General features: G+C 40.3%; 1 long non-coding RNA gene across 2 annotated transcripts in view; it reads left to right on the top strand.

The window, feature by feature from the left end:
- Nucleotides 1–21833, top strand: part of LOC103878301 — a 44317-nt gene extending 22484 nt beyond the window's left edge. Inside the window, exons 4-5 of one of the 2 annotated variants that reach the window (XR_002517572.2) lie at nt 213–387; nt 18827–21833. This is a non-coding gene — a long non-coding RNA (uncharacterized LOC103878301). Of the gene's footprint in view, nt 1–212; nt 3390–18826 lie in introns of those variants that run through there. The other variant, XR_638442.4, reaches the window with a different exon arrangement.
- The last annotated feature ends 418 nt before the right edge of the window (nt 21834–22251 follow it).

The raw sequence follows: 22251 nt of genomic DNA on the forward strand, positions 1-22251 counted from the left end.
TATGTGAGGTAATATATTTGTTGATTGGTTGGATATAACCACTCCTCAATGTATATATACTTCAAAACATCATGCTCTACATGATAAAAACATACAAACATACAATGTCAATTTTTAAAAATGGGCTTTAGGCCAATCCAGTGATACAATAAGTAAAGAAGCCTGCAGTCAGTTGTTTTTAAATAAGAGAATGTGAATGATCTCATGTTTAGGAAGCCAGAACCATCCATGGTGTGCAGAGAAACTGTGCAGTGGAGACCCCTGGAACACACATTTTGGATTCTGATACCATTGCAATGATGAGTAGCAAGGCAGTTGCTTAAGGAAGCAAAGAAGAAGGGATTCCTGCCAGCTAGTATTCAACTCCACCTGCCCATCCCTTCCAAGGTAACATCATAGAAGGCTTTGGGGTTGGACAGACTTTGGGATACAGCCCTCATTTCCCCCACTTGCAACACACAAGAGGATTTTATCAGTCTAAGCTTTGCTTGTCTCCTCTGTTACATCAAGGATGGTAATGGATTAGCACTGATGGTTCAGCCAGCACTCTGCTGCATAAGAGGGGTTCAATACTTTTAACCTTCCTTCCTCCTCATTTCCTGTGAATAGTTTTACATTGTTCAGGCTATTTATTTTTTGCTTGAACACCTCCTCAATTTCCATCTCTCTAAAAATGAGGGCAGGAAAGTGCCCAAAATCTTATTAGTCCCGCTTGCTCTCACCCTGCCACTCCCTTCCCTAATTGACATCCATGGGTTCCAAATGACCCAAATGGTTCCCCACCCTTCCCTCACTTCTTCCGCCTTCCACAGAAATGTGCCATTCTGCTCGGGCTTCTGCCCCTGCCTTGCAGAGCCCATCAGGCTTACTAGAAAGCTCCCCAAAGGGTAATAAAAAGTTATGTCAATCTCAGGCCCACCTGCGGCATCTCTCAAGTACACATCCCCCTGTCCGTCCTCCTCCTTTGATTCCGGGCTTTGTAAATCTTTTACCACATGTTGTCAAAAGCCTGGCAGATCCCCCAAATCCTTCCCTGATAACACTCATTCTCTTTAAACAACCTGGCAGTACTTCTAAGTGAGAAAAAGCCCTAAAATAAAATACACCATGTTTAGTTTCTAAGGTCATTTCCTGGCTTTGTCTGGCCGTTTCTGTTTCCTTTAACTAATCACCAAGTGACAGTCCTGGATTTATTGTGGAGGCTACTTGAAAGTTTGGGTGAACCTCTCAAGCCAGACTACCCACACCCTCCATCACCCTTCCTCCCACTTCCCAGCAATTTCTCACTCACTGTGATTTAGTGTAGGGGCTTGAGTTGCAATTGTGGCAGGAGCTATATCTTTGTCACCAAAGCTATTTGGAAGGCAAAGGGGCCAAACCAGCATGGTCTATACAGCTGAGCACCGTGGTCACGATAGAGCCCATGAGTCCATGCCTGGCTAGGGGACAGAAGCCTTCCACGTCCCAGGCAGTAAGTGGCAGGAGAGCTGTGTGTCACCCTTGGCATGCTCATCATTAATTTCCAACTTTCAGTAGGTGCTCTTTAATAATAATACCTAATATTTTAAAAGGATTTTCATGGGCAAGGTGAATTGCTTTACTTCATTTACTATCACAACAACCATGTGAGGTAAGAACTCTTCCTAAAGAATTTTTAGAGACACCACAGTTCCAACTTCAGTCCATCTGACTGCAGCATCCATACTCTTATGAGTCTCTCTTAGGCTGTGATATCCTCACCCCACAGTACTGATCCAAAGGTTGGATACTGCCTGATCTCAAGGGAAAACACCCATAGTCAAATACACCTACACTCATGAAATGTCAGGCAGTTTTTGAGATACTACATAGATTATTGCATTTAACCTTCACAACAACCCAAGAAGTGGTTATATTTTTGAGCTCCACTTCACAAAGGTGGAAATGGGATTCCATGTTAGAAGCAGCATTTGAACTCAGGCAATATGAGCTTTAACCCTGATATTACCTAGAGTTCCTGGGATATGGGCGAGTGTGTGTGTGTGTGCGTGTGTGTATGTGTGTGTGGCGGAGGAACGAGGTGAAACAAGCAGTTATATGATGGTGTGGCAAGCCCCATGTTAGTGTTACACGAAGGGTGCTGTGGCAGCACAGAAAATGGGCCTGTGTTAAACTTGAGGGTTTTTTGAAGTGGTATCACAAAATAGGTGACATTGGAGGTGAACTTTGATGGAGTAGAAAAGTTTACCACATTAGAAAGTTTAACAGGAGCTCTCTGGAGAGCACCTTTTAGACCTAGGGAAGAGCATATGCAAAGGCACACAGCGCCACAGGCAGGATTGAGACCCTGCACTGGTTCCCCAGGGCTGGAGGGAAGAGGCAGGGCATGAAGTGACTTGGCAATGGAGCAGAGGCCAGATGGGAAGATACTTTTAAATTATTCTATCACGTTTGAAATTATTTCTGAAAGTTATGGGGAACCTTGAAGGGTTTCAGGAGAGCAGTTCTGTGATCACCTGGGTGTTTTAGATAAATTGCTACCTCAAGGGTGTACCAAAGGGGAAGTCATATCCGAGGTATGGAGAGAGCTGCTACGGTAACCGAGCTCCTCCTATACAACCACGCAGAAAGGCAGTGTGAGAGTGCAATTGCACCACACAGAAAGCCTCCAAGTGCCGTATTATGAGGAGGAAGGGGACCGACTGGCTGCACCAATAGGGTAAGCCAGTCATCTGGTCACTCATCACATTTCCTATGCACCTATAATCTTCCGGGACTATACTCACAACAAACCCCACCCTTTTCAGCTCCATGTCTTTCTCTACCACTGCAGCATCACTTACAGAGTTCTCAGTATGTGCCAGTTGCTGTTGTAAGAGCTCTGTAAATACTACCTCATTTAATTTGCTTATATAAGGGAGGTATGAAGTGGGTATAACCATAATCACAGTTTTACAGATAAGAAAACTATTAGTAACTATTTGGTGAAATGAGCCCTTTTAGGAAACTACCAGGAGAGTGGAGAGAGATGGGGAAGCTGCAAATGTAGTATCCCTTAATATGTGATGCTATGTAGCTAAGTGATGACTCCACCCGATGGTCACCCCCACCCTACTCTCACCTCACATGGTCACAGGCACTTCCTACTGGGGGAAAGAAACCCTTTTGGTGAGGAAAAGATTTGCTAGACTTCTTTTTTATTCCTTGGCCCCTCCAAAGACATCATCTATGCTGTGAGAATGCCAGTCTGCTTTCAATATTTAGACTATATAGAGAGATAGATATGGATATAGATATATATGTATACACACATATATATTCACAAGCACACATGTATGTGTATACACACACATATACTAAGATACATATATATGTATAGGTGAAGAGAATTGCTTTACTTTGCACATACACATATATCCTGTGTGTGTGCATATATATATGAGATTTTTCTCTACTTATAAAATGTGTGTGCATATATATATACACATGTATAATATATATATATATTTCTCTACTTTTAAAATGTGTGTGTCCATATATAAAGGCACACACACACTTTATTTATATATATTTTTTTCTCTACTTATAAAGTGTGTGTGTGTATATATACATACACACACAGTGTATATATACATACACACACACTTTACAAGTACAGAAAAATCTCATGGTGCATTGAAATGCTAAGAATTTATTAAATTTTTATAAATTAAAGAGTAAGCCACTAATGAATGGATTATAAATAAGTTTAAAATTAATGGACCATAATTGTGAGACAAGGATGTACTTTATAAAAATCAAAAGATCACTAGGAATAACACCAATGTCTATCACAGAGTTACGTGAGGATTCACTGAGATGAGCTGTACAAGGTGCCACCACAAAACTTGTTATAGAGCACAGCTTCCATATATATCATTCCATTCCCAGGTCCACAGGGATAGAACTCCAGGCTGCTGGTCAGCCCCAATCCTGACTCTAGGATTTTGGCACTTGTATCCAGACAACCTAGGACTCAGCCACAAGTCACCTTTGTTGCTGTAGGGGCAGTGGTGGACTGGTAAATGTTTAACAACCAGCACTAGAGAAAGAAAGAAAGGAAGGAAGGAAGGAAGAAAGAGAGAGAGAGAGAGAGAGAAAGAAAGAAGGAAAGAAAGAAAAGAGCCCCAATTTGTAGTGTGTACCAATTCTAATTGTGTAAATACTCCCATAATCACTGATATCAAGATACCAATATGATGTCAGAGAACCTAGAGCTGAGAGGGACACAATCCACATCTTATGAGTCAGTGTCTGCGTTTCAAGCTCGTGACTGCCCCAAGGGACTCTGACTATGCATCTAGTCTGATGGGCTCCTATGTGTTTCCTAAGGCCTGATCTATACCTTGAACAGCCTTCTATTAACCAACAATCTTATTAGGTTCTTCGGTTTGAGTTACTCTGGACCATTTTAACTGATTAAAGCATTGGGTGGGAATTGAGGACAGGAGATGCTCTTGTCTCTTTCAAATGGGAGATACTTAAATCTAAATTCCTTAATTCTCTCTGTTACAATGATTGCACGTCTTTTCACTGTTTAATTAACAGAGAAGGAGAGCTCTCTTGTATATTTGACCCAGAGCAATTAAGCCACCAGCAAAGTTTGCAAGGAAAAGAAGGATGATGATTTAATTAGAGGTTAAATAATGAATTATTAATTATTGAATTGAATTAGTATTCATTAATTAGTTTGTAAAGTGCAATAATTACATCTTTTGTGTTTTAGGATGGGACTGTGTTTTATAATTATCTGCTAAATCAATTATGTAGCCATTAGCATTTTGCCCAAGGGTCGGGTTACCATTGTTTTTTGTTCTCTGCAGACTGTAGATGACAGAGAAGTACGGTAACTATGTTCCTTCACATAAATTGTATCCTGTTTACAGTAAAATGTTAGACAACTTAGGTCACTGAGTGCTCAGTTCTGCAATTAATGTGGACAAGGGGATGAACAATTCTGCATCATTTGTCGTAGAAAGCATTTTGCCCTTTGAGTTTCTTGCCATGAATGAGGTGGTGGTGGGAGCTGGTTCTAGTAAGGAACAGGAAGGACCCAACCCAGGGAGGAGTAGGGTAAAGGTGAAGCAGGGTAGGGACAGGAGTAGGGATGGGAAAACACACAGCATATTGCAAGCTGACTTAACTGTTCCTCATTCCCAGCGGCTGACCGGAAACTAGAAAATGGCAAGGCGTAACTCCGATTTGTTTTTTTACAGCTGGTATGCTTTGCCTTTTGGGGTCAAAAATATCTTGGCGAATCAGATATTCAACATTGCACAAAATGTTGAATATAATTTTAGAGTTCATGGGAGCCCTGGAGTTCATTCATGAACTCACAGATTTAGATTTTCGGGGTTTAGAAATCTGCATCTTAAATAAGCCATTAAAGGAGGTTTTATGTGTCTGAGAAACACGACTGTGTGGCTTTCTAGGTTAAAAATCCCTCCTACCTGGTGTTTTCAAAAAGGCCTTGAGCAGCATAATAGTGAAAGAATAACAGCATTAGATTCAGACAGACCTGAATCCAAATTCAAGCTTCTCTACTTAATTGCTGGGTGTGTCATTTAATGGTTCTAAGCCTCAATTCCTTCACCACAAAAAAGTGGAGACTTGCAATGAAAATACCTGATATGGTACCTAACAGGGATGTAATACCTAATGTACAGGGCCACTAGGAGAAATAAATGAAAAAATGAATTGGAAAATACTGGTCTTAAGAAATGTTTGTGACTCCCTTTTAATTTTTAGTAGACAGGTGGAGGGTAGAGAGTTGATAGAAATAATTGGTGACAATGGACAGGATTCTCATTACAGAGTGTGGAGAACTGAATAATTGCTAAATAAATGCATTATAATTTACTAAATCAAGGTTACAATGATATGCCCAGACAGCAGGATCTGCTAATACATTAGCTTGCTAAAAGAAACTCCCACCAGTGCCATGACAGTTTACAGATGCCACAGCAACTTGCAGAAGTTACCCTATATGGTCTAAAAAGGGGAGGAACCCTCACTTCTGAGAATTTCCCGCCTCTTTCCTAGAAAACTCATGAATAATCCACCCCCTTTTTAGCATATGATCAGGAAATAACCATTAAAAATAGCCTATCAGCAGCCCTTAGGGCTGCTCTGCCTAGGGCATAGCCACCCTTTTATTCCTTTAATAAACTTGTTTTCACTTTACTCTGTTGGCTCACTCTTGAATTCTTTCCTGCAAAAAGCCGAGAACTCATGTGGCCTCCTAGGCTGAACTTCAAAATTACAGCAGTAGCACCATAGATATTTTTCCAAACTGGACTGTAACAGTGAGGACAAAATTGACCAAAGAGAGAAAGTTAAAGATAACGGAGGAAGTTTTGCCAAACATCTAAAAAGGATTGAAAATGCCTCAAAAGCACTGTCAGCTCTCACTGGCTATCTTCCTGCTTGGTTATCTACACGACCCCTTCATTACAAAATGGTTTCAACCCGGATAAAATATTCTTTTTGTTACAGAAATATTCTTCAGGTTTTATAGCAGAAGTTGAGGTAAAACCATAAGATTTGCTCTATGCAAATTATCTTTGTAGAAATCAAAGATGCCTAAATTGATTTGGAACACCTCTGTCTTTGTGGTACTGCATTACTTTTGCCTTCACTTCATTCTTTCAAATATTTTACAAATGGATTCAGCTGCTGGGGAAAATGTACTTATTGCTAAACATTTTGGCCTTTTAAGATTTAAGAACCAGTAGATACTGTTTAAAATAGAACTAGCACTGATTATACAATTGTCAGTGAATGTTCAATAGGAAAAACAGATTCCATTTTAAGGGAGCTTATATTACAAAATTACATTGGTGAACATGCATGTTTGAAATTCATACTCCATTTCCTCTATATGAATGTCATAAATGGTAAATTGTGATACTTCCCAGGTTTTCCCAAGAAAAAACATAGTTAAAATGTGCTGTATAATGAAATGAAAAAAATATATTTATATACTAGAAAAAAGTACCATACTATTATACTTACAGAAATTGAGAAAAAAATAAGAGCAATGAATGTGGTAGAATATTGAAGACTAGGGCTGAGTCCTAGTTCTAATTTTTACTGACTTTGGGAAAACGATTTAATGTCCCTGAACATCCACAACAGTTAGGTATGAAAACCCTTGATTTTATACCTGGAATGAAGTAAGTTCTAAAAACATTTGGTAAGTTAAATGTGATGATTAAATAAGACAATACTTGTAAAGCACTATAGTGTCCATTATATAGCAAACACTCAATAAATATTAGCTATCATTACCAGTATTAATCATTTTGGATTGTTGGAAACTTAATTAAGATGTATAAATTTGCAAGTATATGCCAGTTCCTGAAAAAATGTGGAGACTTGCAATGAAAAGTGAGGCTGCAGAAGAAAACGTCTCAAGATTTTGAAAGAGTCTGTGCATGGTGGTTCACACCTGTAATCCCAGCATTTTGGGAGGCCAAGAAAGGAGGATTGCTTGAGCCCAGGAGTTCAACACCAACTTGGGCAACATAGTGAGACCTCATCTCTACAAAAAGTAAAAAAGTTAGCTGGGTGTGGTGGTGCACCTGTGTAGTCCCAGCTATTCGGGAGGCTGAGGCTTAGGTGAGAGGATCACTTGAGCTCAGGACGTCAAGGCTACAGTGAGCCAGGATAGCGCTACACTCCAACCTGGGTGACAGAGTGAGAACCTGTCTCAATAAATAAATAAATAAATAAATAAATAAATTGAAATGGACATCTGTCTGTCTGTACCTTTGAAAGGTTTAAAAGCTGATGATGCTAGGTTTTCTTCTCATCCAATTTCATGTCAAAACCACTGCCTTGCCGTTCCCTAGAAAGTTATCAACAGCAGAACAGTTATTCTTTGCCTGAAATCGCTAGGGGTATAATTTGGCTGAGATAGAAGTCCTGAGGAAGAATAAAAGGCAAGAGAAAGAGAGAATGAACATGAATCATAAGATAATTGGAAAGGAAGAGAGAAAAAGAGAAAGGATGTGGGGAGAGAATGAATGTCTAAGAACTGAGTGATTCTCTCTGAGCAGAAGTTTTGAAAAGAAACAGAAGTAGATTCAAAGAACTCTCCATACTACTTCCCAAGTGGCAATAACATTTTAATTTTATTTGCTAATTCAGATTTTATTTTATATATTGACAAATTTTAGTTGTATATATTTATGAGGCACAAAGTGATGCTATGATTTTTTAATATAATATAGAATAATTAAATCAAGCTAATTAACCTATACATTACCTCAAATATTTGACACTTGTAATGGGAACATTTGAGATTTATTCTCTTAGCAATATTGAATATTGAATATTCTCTTAGCAATATTGAAATGTACAGTACCGAATTATTAGCTATAGTTACCACATTGTGCAATAGAACTTAGAAAAAAATAAAATTTATTCCTCCTGTCTAATTGAAGCTCTGTACCCTCTGATTATCATCTCCTCATTCCCCCGACTACCCAGTCTCTGGTAACTACCATTCTGTTCTCTGCTTCTATGAGTTCAATTGTTTTAGATTCTACATGTAAGTGAGAACATGCAGTATCTGACTTTCTGCGTCTGTCTTATTTCACTTAGCAACACATCCTCCAGTTTCATCCATGTTGTCACAAATGACAAAATTTCTTCCTTTTTAAAGGCCGGATAGAATTCCATTGTGTATATACAGTCATTACTCAGTATCCCTGGGGGATCAGTTCTAGGACCCCGGAGGATACCACAATGCAGGATGCTTGATTCCCTTATGTTAAATGGTGTAGTATTTGCATATAACCTATGCACATATGTGTGTGTGTGTGTGTGTATGGAGTTTTACTCTTGTTGCCCAGGCTGAAGTGCAATGGCATGATTTCAGCTCACTGCAATCTCTGCCTCCCAGGTCCAAGCAATTCTCCTGCCTCAGCCTCCCAAGTAGCTGGGATTACAGGTGCCCACCACCACGCCCAGCTAATTTTTGTACTTGTAGTAGAGATGGGGTTTCACCATGTTGGTCAGGCTGGTCTTGAACTCCTGACCTCAGGTTATCCACCCACCTCGGCCTCCCAAAGTGTTGGGATTACAGGCGTGAGCCACCACATTGGGCCTATATTTTAAATCATCTCTAGATTACTTACATGCCCAATACAATGTAAAGACTATGTAAATATTGGTTGTACTTTATGGTTTGGGGAATAACGACAAGAGAGAAAAGTCTGTACATGTACAGACTCAACCATCCACTTTTTTTGCCTGAATATTTTTGATTCGAAGTTGGTTGATTCCACAGATGCAAAACTAACAGATACTGAGGGCTGATTGTATATGACATTTGCTCTATTTATCTGTTGATGCACAATTAAGTTGATTCTATAACTCAGCTATTGTGAATAGAGCTGCGATATATATGGGTGTGCAGATATCTCCTTCACGTTAATCTATGGGGTAAATACTCAGAAGTGAGATTACTGAATTGACAGTAACATTTTGGTGTGGTTCTAGGGCAAGGGTAAGTGAGTCAAATGTAAAACATGGTCCCATATAGACTATGGACAAGTCAGGTGCTTATGATTTGGGCAATGTCTAACACAGTGGTTCTCAACTAGGGGGCGTTTTTGCCTCCCAGGGAATATTTGGTTATGTCTGGAGACATTTTGGATTGTCTTGACTTTATGACTCGGAAAAAGGAAAAGACAAGGGATGGGGTATGTAAATGGCCTCTAGTAGGTGGGGACCAGGGATGCTGCAAAACATTCTACAAGGAACAGCCCAGCTCTTCAACTAAGAGCCAGCCCCAAATGTCAAAAATGCTGAGGTCTAAAAAACCTGACCAAATGCAATATCACAAAATTATTTTTAGGATCATGATTACAATATTACCACTTCAAAAGTTTTGATCAAAAAACATCAGAATTGGGAGAGTTCGGAGAAAATGAGCTTATTCTCCACTATCTGACAATATAAATGTTGAATGTTTCAGGTTTTCAGCTCTTTGGGGTCATCTTAATTCCAAAGTATGGCAAACTGTTTTAAAATTGAATCTCCCAAAAATATTCCCATATAATTAGAGACACTGACTCCAGAGTTAAGTTTCTTGCACTTAAATTCCACCTCTGCCATTTCCTAGCTGTGTAAGCTTGAACAAGTTAACCTCTAAGCTTCAATTTCTTTGTCTGTTAAGTGAAGATAATAAGACAGCCCTCACAAGAGATGAGAGATGAATGAGCTAACTAACAATAATAGCTACTGCCCAATAGCTAAGCAGCTATTGCCCACTGCTTCCCCTCAGGTGAGTGGGGTCTTTTGCCCAATACCCCAGTAAGGACCTTGATTACCTCTTAGGCTGGAATTATATATCCAGTGGAAGAGGTGGAAGGCCTAAGCCTGGAAGCCTGGCTTAATGCAGTGCTCTCTGCAGGTGACCCTGCAAATAAAAACTCAACACACTGCAGAAATGCTGAGTATGAGGCACTTTTACTTGCAGTGCTTTCTCTTCTCCCATCCTCTCCCTTTCTATGATATTTTTTTTCAGCAGAGTCAGTAAAAGAACTAAAAAAAAAAAAAAAAAAAGGCTTTTCTTGCAAGATAAAATCAGGAATTAAACTAAAACTCTCAGTCTCCTCATTTGCATTTTAAAACTACTAGTTTCACAAATAATAAGCAAAAATAGATTGCTGTAGATTGTTAGATTACAGGCCTGATATTACAGTGGCACAGATAATAGAAGGAGTAAAACCACATGGAGGCAGAAAGTAATTTCTGCTGCTAAGGAGGCAGGAAAGATAAGTCAAGAAAGGTCTTAGAAAGAGAAAATCAAACTGAATTTATTTTTTAAGTTATGTAAAATTTTTTAAAAAGCAGGTTTAAAATGTGTTTTTTAAGTAAGAAAATGGATGGGTCTTAAATAGAAATGGAATTCAACATAATATAAAATGTCACAGAAGTAGTGGACTAAGAGAGAACAGATGTTAAAACTTAAATTAAAAAGGTGTGGGTGAAGGAGAAAAAGAAAGCAAGAGGAAAATATAGACAGAATGGGGAAAGGAGGCGGCATGGTGTGGTGGAAAGATGCTGAGCCAGACGGGCTGGCCCTGAGTTTTAGCCTTGGTGTGTCTCTTCTGTGACCTTGACAAAATCTCAAACTTCTTTGTGTCTCAAATGACCCAAAGGGACTACCTGTGTTCTGCTATGTTTAGAGCCACCCTGGGCCTGTCCTGGTGCACTGCAGGAGTGTGGGGCAGATGAAGAGGACCTGGAAGCTGGAATTAGGGATGCCAACTGGGATGCAGCAGCTGGCAGCAAGACTGAGGGCAAGGCTGGGAGGGAAACCCAGTCCAGGGCAGAAGGAAATTTCTGAAAGGTGCAAGAACAATGGTGGACATTAGGGAGCAGAAGTTGTGATAACAATGTTGTTCCTACGGGTGACCCACCTATAGTGGGAAGAATTTAGGAGCAGGTGAGACAAGCAGGAAGGCAGGAGGTTGGCATTGTGGAAATCGGCAGCAAGGCTCCAGTTCCTGGGCTTAGGTTTGGGGACATGTTTCCACTCCCCAGGGGTGGCTCACTGTCAGGGCAACTTGGAGCCCAGTGCTGGAGACTTGGAGGTACTGGGCACAGGGGAAGAAAATGGGGATTCAGTTGTAAGAACTGGAGAATGAGGTAGGAACCAAGTCACAGAAACAAGGATAAAAAGTCTCTCCTATATCAGGAAAGAGGCAGAGCTGGAAATATAGGGAAGGGATACCAAGGACCAAGGATACCAGATATGGGTATGTTGAGAAAGTTCTCTGTAGCTTTAATATTCCTTCATTTATTCATCCATTCACTCAGTTTAGGCAGAGGTCAAATGATAGGTTCTAAACATGTGCTAAGTTGTGTGGTCAAGTCTCGTCTTTTCCATTTCCCAGCTCTGTGTCATTGGGTAACTTAACACTTCTAACTTTTGATTACCAAATAAGATTGAAATTATTTCATAAATTGATTGTTGTGAAGTATGTAAACATGTGCATGGCACAGTCCCAAGAACAAGGTACGTGCTCAACAAATGGAAGCTATCATCTTTCATTCATTCAACATGTAACCAACACTTACCATCTTGAGTCTAAGTCAGGAGAGATGGAACAATTTTTTGTTGGTGGTGGTGTTTAAAGATTTTGGTGCTATTAAAAATTCTTGGTGCTATATTTTGTTGTAATAAATAGAACAAAAACAGGTATATGGGAGAAGTTTGAGAGACATTTTGCTCTAAGGAATGTGAAAAGCAGCCAGAGAAGCTCATGCTAATGCTAATATGGTTCAGAATGATTCCAGGTTTAGGGTGGGAAAGAGGGCTGGTTAAGATGGAATAATGAATCAAATGGTGGCTATGCTATTGCTAGGACTTCTGCTGGCTCTATCCCAATGTGCGTCACCCAGTTCTTTTGAACCCCCACCAAATGACCGAGGCAAAAATGCCTTCAAGCGCAGGAATCTGAGTTCCCATTGGCTCTACTTTTCCAAGATCCTCTACTTCTAGACTTATTCTTTGTGGCTGCATGAAAATACATGAATTAAGTTCTGAAGTTCTAAGTGGTTGCAGAACTAGTTGGGATTGCCCACAGTCATTCATCAGTGAAGATGCATCATGGCTATTTACAATTATTTTTCCTTCTGGAAAGCTGACCCAGGGGAGGGAAAGGACAGCACAGCCCAAGAGCCTACACAAGCTGCTTTCCACATGTATTTTGTAGTTTTAATCCTCACAACAAACCTAGGAATTGAGCCGTTTGTCCACCTGTGGCAGACAAGGGTTAGAAGCTTAATAATTTTCTATGGGTCACACAACCTATATGAAGGGGAGACAGGACCTGTGCACAGATCTGTTTAAGTTCTAAGGTAATGCTTTTATTCTCTCCTACAAAGGGCAGCTCTGCTAATTATAGGCTCTGAATTTTTTTAGGACATCTACTTTCTTTTAAAGAAGAAATGTCTAAAAAATAAAGCAGATTAACCTGTGTGCTTGCATATGAGAATGAGGAGAGAGTGTGTGTGGGTGTGCACACACACACACAAACATGCATAAGAGAAAGACAGAGAGAAACAGGGAGGTATTTCTTCTTTCATGTATAAAGCAGCAGCCCCTCCTCTGTCTTTTTCATTCCAGTGTAATCTATGCACATGCAAAATAATTACTTCTTCCTGTAGGAAGTGTCAGTCCTCCAAGCAAAGAAGAAAAGGCTACAGCATATGTTACCGACACATGTTTTTGCTAGTCTTGTCTCTGTTCCGCCTGCTGTGGCAATCAGCTTTTGCAAATACTGTCACTTACCAAATACAAAAAGCATGTGCATGCCCAGCCAATGGCCTGGGATAAACACAACCAGGCTTTCTGACTTGGAACATCCACCCAGAACAGGGGTTTTGTTTCAAAAGAACAAAACCAGCCTTGTATCATCAAAATCAGTGGTGGGGAGGGAGAGAGGGCAGTTAGGATAGAGCAAAGACATGGACCCAACCCAACAAACTGCTTCAGGGTCTGCCTCATATATATGAAGGAAAATTGATAGTGTTTGATAGTGGGTCTGCTCAATCCAGCCAAAGGAAAGATGGGCAGGGCTCAAAAACACTGCTGGAGAAGTTGGTATCTGGCCAAATGACTAAGTAGCCAGTTGGGGGTCTGAGAAGCACATGCACAGAAGGGCTTTGAGCTCTGCCTCTTGGCAGGATGCCCACCCATCAAGTTCTTCCAGAGGGGGGAGTTGGCAATGTGCACTCCTAATCCCAGAAGCACTTGACAGGTAGGCTTGCTGCCGAGAGCCCCCCTCTCCATCCCCCCAGGTGCCAGACTCTGCACTGTGGCCACGGCAGCTCCAAGCGCTACCATGAGACAAAGGAGAAGAGTCTGGCACCTGTGGTGGGGAGCCTGTCATCTTGTGGTGGGACATTTGCCTGGTACTTCCTGGCCTGGCAAATGTGCCACTGAGGGGGGCACTGTCCCTGGTGGGCAGACTGTGGCAGGAATTGGCGGGGGTCAAGAGGACACAGCTCAGGAGATCTCCAACCTGCCACGAGTCCAGCACTTTCCAGAAGGCAGCCTCTAAGTATATTTAAATAATAAGCAGGAAGAGATGGTGGACATTTGTGTTGTCTAGGGAAAGGAAAAGAACAGCTTCACTTAAAGATACAGTCACAAGAGGGAAATCTGAACTGAGTGTATGCCCCTGAGGAACTCTGGAATATCTGAGAAGGCACCAAGGATTTCATTTGCATAAGGACATCTGAGCCTTCTGGAAGAAATGGTATAGAGGACTTTTAGAGCTGACACCTAGATTCTGCAATCCTAGATCTAAGATTTCTGAAGTAAGAATGAAAACCAAAGTTACCTAACCCTAAGGGACTGAGTCATGGGAGGAAGCACCCACCAAGGTAGGAATGAGAGGACATGGCCTTCCTTCTGGGTCTTAGGCCTTATTGCTAAGGGACATGCTCATGTATTCTTCCAATATTCTCTTTTTCAGTAACAGAGAATGGAGGCGTACCTCCTTTTATTGTGCTTTGCTTTACTGCACTTTGCAGGGAGTGTGTTTTTTACAAATTGAAGGCTTGTGGCAACAATATCTATGTGCCATTTTTCCAACAGCATGTGCTCCCTTCATGTCTCTGTGTCATGCTTTGGTAATTCTTGTAAGATTTCAAACTTTTTCATTAGTATTATATCTGTTATGGTGATCTGTGACCAGTAATCTTTGATGTCACTATTCTAATTGCTTTGAGGTACCATAAGCCATGCCCATGTAAGATGGAAAACTTAATTGATAAATGTTATGTGTATTTTAATGGCTCCAATGACTGGCTTTTCCCCATTTCTCTCCTTCTCCTTGGGTCTCCCTATTTCCTAGACACAATATGGAAATTGGACCAATTAATAACCCTGCAATGGCCTGTAGGTGTTCAGGTGAAAGAAAGAGTCACACATCTTTCACTTTAAATGATTAAGCTTAGTGAGGAAGGCATGTTGAAAGCCGAGACAGGCCAAAAGCTAGGCCTCTTGCCACAGTTAGCAAAGGTGTAAATGTAAAGGAAATGTTCTTGAAGGAAATTAAAAGTGCTACTCCAGTGAGCAAAAGAACGAAAAGAAAGTGAAACAAACTTACTACCTATATGGAGATGTACAAAGAGATGAATGTTGTGTTCTTGCCTGCTAACACAACACTCATTCTGCAGCCCATGTATCAAGCAGTAATTTTGACTTCCAAGTCTTATTATTTAAAAACTACATTTTGTAAGGTGATCGCTGACATAGATAGTGATTCCCTCTGATGGATCTGGGCAAAGTAAACTGAAAAGCTTCTGGAAAGGATTCACTATTCTGAATGCCATTAAGGGCATTTGTGATTCATGGCAGGAGGTCAAAATATCAACATTAATGGGAGTTTGGGAGAGGTTGATTCCAGCCTTCATAGATGACATTGAGAGGTTTAAGACTTTAGTGAGAAAGTCACTGCAGATGTGGTAGGAATAGTAAGAGAACTTGAATTAGAAGTAAAGCCTGAAGATGGCACCGAATGGCCACAATCTCATGACAAAACTTGAACTGATGAGGAATTGCTTCTTATGGAGGAGCAAAGAAAGTGGTGTATTGAGATGGAATATGCTTCTGATGAAGCTGCTGTGTTGAAATGATGACGAGGATTTAGAATAAACTTAGTTGATAAAGCAGTGGCAGGGTTTTGAGAGGATTGAGCAATTTTGAAAGAATTTCTACTGTGGGTAAAATGCTATCAAACAGTATCACATGCTACAGAAAAAATCTTTCATGAAAGGAAAAATCAATCAATGCAGCAAATTTCAATGTTGTCTCATTTTAAGACATTGCCAGAGCCATCCCAACCATCAGCAACCACTACCCTGGTCAGCAGCCATCAACATCAAGACAAGACCCTCTACCAGCAAAACATTATAACTCACTGAAGGCTTAAATGATCACTAGCATTTTTTTTTTAGCAGTAAAGTATTTTTATTATGGGTATTTTTAAACATAATGCAAACTTTTTATACATAATGCTATTCCACACTTAATAGACTATAGTGTAAATGTAACTTTTATATGTATGAGGAAACCAAAAATTGTTGGTGACTTGCTTTATTGTGATGGTCTGGAACCTGAACCTGAAATATCTCTGAGGTATTCCTGTATATGCTAAGCCTTAAAGCCTAAAGGTCTGCAATCACAAAAGACAGAACCTACCATTTCTGCTCTGAAAAGAGCAGTATTTGTGAGCATAGGACCCCGAACCACCATGAACCCATGGGGTGGGCAGGGAGGATGTTTAGTTTCACTTAACATTGGGAGGCAGGGATGTGCTCATTCCATTCCTTGTGCTGGTCAAGGAAGCCAGGGTATCTAGGTCAAAGAATCTGGGCTTGGGTCCTCACTGGGTTCTTGGGATAATGCATATTTTATCTCCTCTAATAAACTGGGGATAAAAATTATGCAATGACCCAGAAGATCATAAAAGAAAACTGATGTGGAGCTATAACGCTCCAAAGAAACGCAAATTGTTATTTTCTGCTACAGTGTTAGGATTCTGATATCCTATTTTTTGTTTGTTTCTTTGTATATAGGCCCTAATGCTACCATGCATACATTTATTACTAAGTCATTAAGCTTCCATAATACTCAGTGAAGCAAAAATTACCCCCAACTACTCAACTACTCATACATGGTTGTTTTTAGAGTGACTCAGCACAGGGTGAGCACATGACTTACACAGGCTACATCTTCGAGTGCTACGATTTATCTGGTATGTGGCTGTCAACAATACTGGGGACCTTTTGAGAGCAGGAACCATCTTTTCTATCTTTGCCTGACTAACTTCTAGCACAGGGTCTGGTATGAAGTTAGTGCTCAGTATATTTTTGTTGAATGAAATAAAATGTATCAATGTAGGTGCTTTAAACATTTCTATACATGGATCATAGAGATATATAATGCATTTAGCAAAAATTTATTGAGAACTTACTATATGTTAGATCCTATGCCAGGCACTGGGTATATAATGTAAAAAAGGATGCTTGCAGCCTAGTGGGGAAGACAGACCTCACCAAATGATCACATGAATAAACACAGGATTGCAAAAGAAGCGCAGATTTCTCAGAGAGCATGTACAAAGCAACTGATCTTCCAGGTGGGGAGGTTCCCTAAGGAAGTGATACTTAAGACTTGAAAGAAGGGTGAGAATTAATATGGTTATGTAGAACACAAAAAAGGAACACTTACATATTATTATTATTATTATTATTATCATTATTATTATTTTTTGAAACAGAGTCCCACTCTGTTGCCCAGGCTGGAGGGCAGTGGTGCAATCTCAGCTTACCGCAACCTCTGCCTCCCGGGTTCAGGTGATTCTCCTGCCTCAGCTTCCTAAGTAGCTAGGATTACAGACACCTGCCACCATGCCCGGCTAATTTTTTGTATTTTTAGTAGAGGCAGGGTTTCACTATGTTGGCCAGACTGCTCTTGAATTCCTGACATCGTGATCTACCCGCCTCCGCCTCCCAAAGAGCTGGAATTACAGGCATGAGCCACTGCACCAGGCCACATGTTATTATTAATACTATGTGCCACACACTGTTCTGCTGGCCTTCCATGCATGCTTATATCTTTCTCACAATGATCCCATTTGGAACTACTATGAATGTGCCTAATCCTACAGTGAGAAAATCAAGGTGTGAGTGGTCAAGTATCTTGCCCAAGAGCCAGTGTGCGATGGGGTTTAAACCTGGTAGGCTGGTTCTAGAGCCATGCTCCCCACCTATGGAGAGAACAACTTGTGCAAAGGACATGTGCCTTAGCAAGCAACAAAGAACAGGTCTACTCACCCCCAGGCTGGCTAAGCTCCTAGCTGCTCTCATATCAAAAGTTCCAACACTGATGGCTCTCCTTTCTGAAGAAGAATTCTGGTGAGCGCGGTGTCCTCATCTTGTTTCATTTGTAAGTCATCTTTTATGGTGCTAACACACGCATGCTTGCAGAGCCAGGGCACTATGGCTGAATGGCCCAAAATAAAGACAAGTGCCCACCGTGCTGGGTGGCCAGCAAATATCTCAACACAGAGGCTGGTCAGCATCCATCTTCATGCTGTCTAATTGCTTCTGAAGTAAGTGAGGAAAGAAAAAGAAAGGGACAGGCAGACCCAGAAGGTTTCTCTGTGCATCTGGTGACTGGAACTCACAGAGTAAGGAAGCACTTAGGCAGACAATGCCCAACTTTCCTCCAGATTGGCAACACCAAAGGCTTTTTCATGGGCCCTTAAAATTGGTTGTCAACGGAAATGCAAATTGAGTTCATCTTTGTCTTGAAGCCATATGTCCTCTGGGATAAAAACATCTTTTTTTTTTTTTTTTTCTGTTGATATGCTGTTCAGGGTTTACTTAGTAACTACAGCTTAAGTGTGCACAATGTGATCGGGGGGGCAGTAAAAGGAGAAAGTGAACACTCAGAGTTGCAAATGAACCTCTGAGTCTTTAGAATGAGAGAAAAACAGTTTGCAAACTGAGAAGTAGAGATGGAAAGGAAAGCTACTCTGTGGTGGGACACTGCCCATTTTTTCACAGTGGCCCTTACTCATCTCCCTTTATCCCCAGAGAATCTCATTAGATATTTGATATAACTTACAGACTTTCAATTTTTTAAGCAAAGTTTTTCTCTCCTCTTAAAACAGTTTTCTTCCCAGTGACCCTCCAGGTACTGCTTCTTTCTATCTACTTGCCAATAAGACCCAGAATTCTTTATTTACCTTTTCTAAATTCTTCTTTCCAGTGCCCACATGGAACAACCAGGAAGACCACTTACGGAGCCCTTATTTTTATGGGACTACTATTCCTTTCCCTAATTATATAACTCTCTAGCTCTTTACACTAGAGTTTGGAAGGGGCCAGGTTCAGCAAGAGCCTATCAGGACCAGAGACTCAGAACAGCATCTGTTCAGCCTGAGGTTACAACAGGTGAGGTTGACATGAAGGCCCAAGGGAACTGGCAACAGGACCTAGCATTTGAGAACACAAGCTTTGGAGTCAAGTTGCCTGGACTTAAATTCTAGTTCTGCCACTTTCTAGCTCTGCAGACTGTTTGCTCAATCTTTCTAAGCTTCAGTTACTAAATCTTTCTAAGCTTCAGGGCTATAGGGTCTACCGCATAAGATTCAATAAGATAATACTTATAAAGCATTTAGCACCATGCCTGATAAAAGTCAGAGTCAGGTTAGATGTCAGCTATTTTCATTATTAAGATAAGGGGATGAAAAGCAGTATCTTAGTCAGTTTGGGGTGCTATAACAAAATGCAAAGACTGGGTGCCTTCTGAACAATGGAAATTTGTTTCTTATGTTTCTGAAGGCTGGAAAGTCCAAGATCTGCAATGGAAGATGGCCCTCCATGAAGAAATGGGCTCTCACCAGACACTGAATCTTCACTGTGTCTGGTGAAAATCCACTTCCTCATGGAGGGCCACCTTCTCATTGTAACTGTACATAGAGGAAATGGAAAGCTAGCCCTCTGGGGTCTGTTTAATAAAGAAACTAATCCCAATCACGAGGGCCCTTCCCTCATGACCTAATCACTTCCCCAAAGCCCCACCTCCTAATACCATCACCTTGGGGGTTAGGATTTTAACATGAGTTTTAGGGAGACACAAACATTCAGACCATAGCAGGATGAAGGTTAAAGCAGGTATGTTTGTTAGTGATAGATAAATAACAGTTAGTAACAGATAGATAATAGTAGTAGTAAGCAGATAATGTAGATAGGTTAGTAGTTAGGTTAAAGTTAATATGGGAGGCCAATAGAAGCATGGTCAGGATCACATGGCATATACACATATCCTATCCTACCTTGATTCTTTAGAGCAGGGAAAACCCAGGATTGGGATGCAAGACACCAGATTATTAATAACAGCTACCACTTACTGAGCATTACTACATGCCAGGACCAGTGCTAAGTGCTTTAAATAACTTGTTTAAATACGGTCCCCTTAGTACTATAAGTGTCATTGTTAAATCCTTGTAATGCTTAGCACACTGCCTAGCACATAGTAAGTATATAGTAAATAGTTGTTGACATTAAAACATTTTTCAGCACTCCTAGGTTATCCCTTTTCAATATACATAATTTTCTTGGTAAGTCAAATGAGAAGGTAATATTATTGGCATTTGACTTTTAAGCACCTGAAGCACAGTAGAACATAAGTATGTGATCAAATCTATTACTAGGATATTTCTACACTGGTGAAAAAACTTTTCTACATTGGTCTAGATTGAAATAAATCAGCACAAGCCAATGATGTAATAAATGGGATATTATTTAGAAAAATTGCTTCATGTTTTACAGGCTCACAAAGCTAGACTGAAAAATATTCTTCTTGGCAAATGTGTAACAAAGTAATTAAAGGAGTCAACATTCAAAACAGGGAAGTGAAAATCTGAAACCAGCACTGAGACAAATAAAATAAAAGTATAGCTTCAGCTGGGTGGGGAAATGCCAATTCATTCAGCAGTCCCTAAGAGGGAAAAATGGAATGCCGTCAAGTAATTCCTTTTAGTACATTAAAAAAAGATCTCAATATTTCTAGTGTGAAAAGATTTTATAAGTAGCAAATACAAAGTTTAAAAAAAGTTTAAAAATCTTCCCAGAATAATTTAGATCCAGGCCTTCCCCTACCCCCACGCTATTTTTAACTATTAGGTATTTTATCAGCAATCCAAAGTGTTGGGTGACTTTAGAGGACAGGTATCATTAAAGAGCAACTATATATGGAAGGGGCTTCCCTTGGCTTATCTAGCAACAGACAAGGTATTAAGATGGCAGCAAACTCTATTTTCTCTCAGAATGAGGAAGTAGCCCAAACAGGAAAGGGATTCTTTTCTATTTTGTAATGGTTATTGTACCAGAACCATCACATCAATCCATCAATGACTCTATGTTTGAACAACTATGAAAGTGTCCATATAATTCATAGTGTAACACTCCACTAGGTGAGTGCATTAAGTTATTGGGTGACTCCAACGAACTTTTTTTTTTCTTGGACTATCTAGCTAGCTCATAGTTACCATTTTTGGATGTTCATAGGAAACCACAGTCACTAAAGTAGGTGACACCCTACTTTAATTCACCCCTAAGTACAAACACTGACACACTCACACACAACCAATCACTCACATTGTTTCAGTCATGGTCAAACTAGAAAAAGCTACTCTAAGTATTTACAAAAGAAAACACTTAACCCAGGTGACTGGTAACAAAGATGATAAAATACTTAAGAAATCACATAGAGGGGACATAGAGGCAACCCAAAGGTTTAGCAACATCAGGAAGCTATTGTCACCCATAAACTAGAGGGATTAAGGGAGTTTTGGCAGAAATCACTAGGTATAAGCTAGAAATGCACTACATCTGTTACAGAGGAAGTTAGCGCAATGGAACAGACACAGCCACTCAGGAAGATGGGCCCAGATGTGAAGTGAAAAGGGAAAAACAACTCACTTCTTCCTTCCCTCTGCCCATAAGCTTGCTGATGTGTCCCATTGGTTAAACCTAGCAAGAAACTAGGACACAGGGAAATACAGCTTTCAGGTGTTAGTCACCCTATGGACTGGAGCAGAGCAGGAAAAGGGTATGAAATGTATCTGTTATCAACAAGCCAAGAACTGCTCCCCACTGCCCCACCAAACATACATGCACAGAGATAACTTGGTTTCAACATCAGAATTACCACTTTCTGAATTTGAAGCTAATTGAATCAATGTAAAATAAATAAAACCAACCAGCCTGGCCGACATGATGAAATCTCATCTCTACTAAAATAAATAAATAAATAAATAAATAAAAATTAATTAGCCAGGTATGGTGGTGCGTGCTTATAATCCCAGCTACTTGGGAGGCTGAAGCATGAGCATCGCTTGAACCCGGGAGGTGGAGGTTGCAGTGAGCCCAGATCGTGCCACTGCACTCTAGCCTGGATGACAGAGCAAGACAGTGTCTCAAATAAATAAATAAAGCCATCCATTAGCAAGACAATTTAACTTTCCAAGTCTACTTGACTCTAAGAATCTATAATGTCTTTCAATATGGCGAAGCTTAGAAAAACAGGAATAGAGACCTCATGCTTATTACATGTTAGGATCAGTGTTTGATGCTTTTTGAACATCATATGACTATCCTCACATCAACTCCGTAAGTTTATTATAGGGT

The sequence above is a fragment of the Papio anubis genome, chromosome 13 (assembly GCF_008728515.1).
Source record: "Papio anubis isolate 15944 chromosome 13, Panubis1.0, whole genome shotgun sequence".
Taxonomy (NCBI): Eukaryota; Metazoa; Chordata; class Mammalia; order Primates; family Cercopithecidae; genus Papio; species Papio anubis.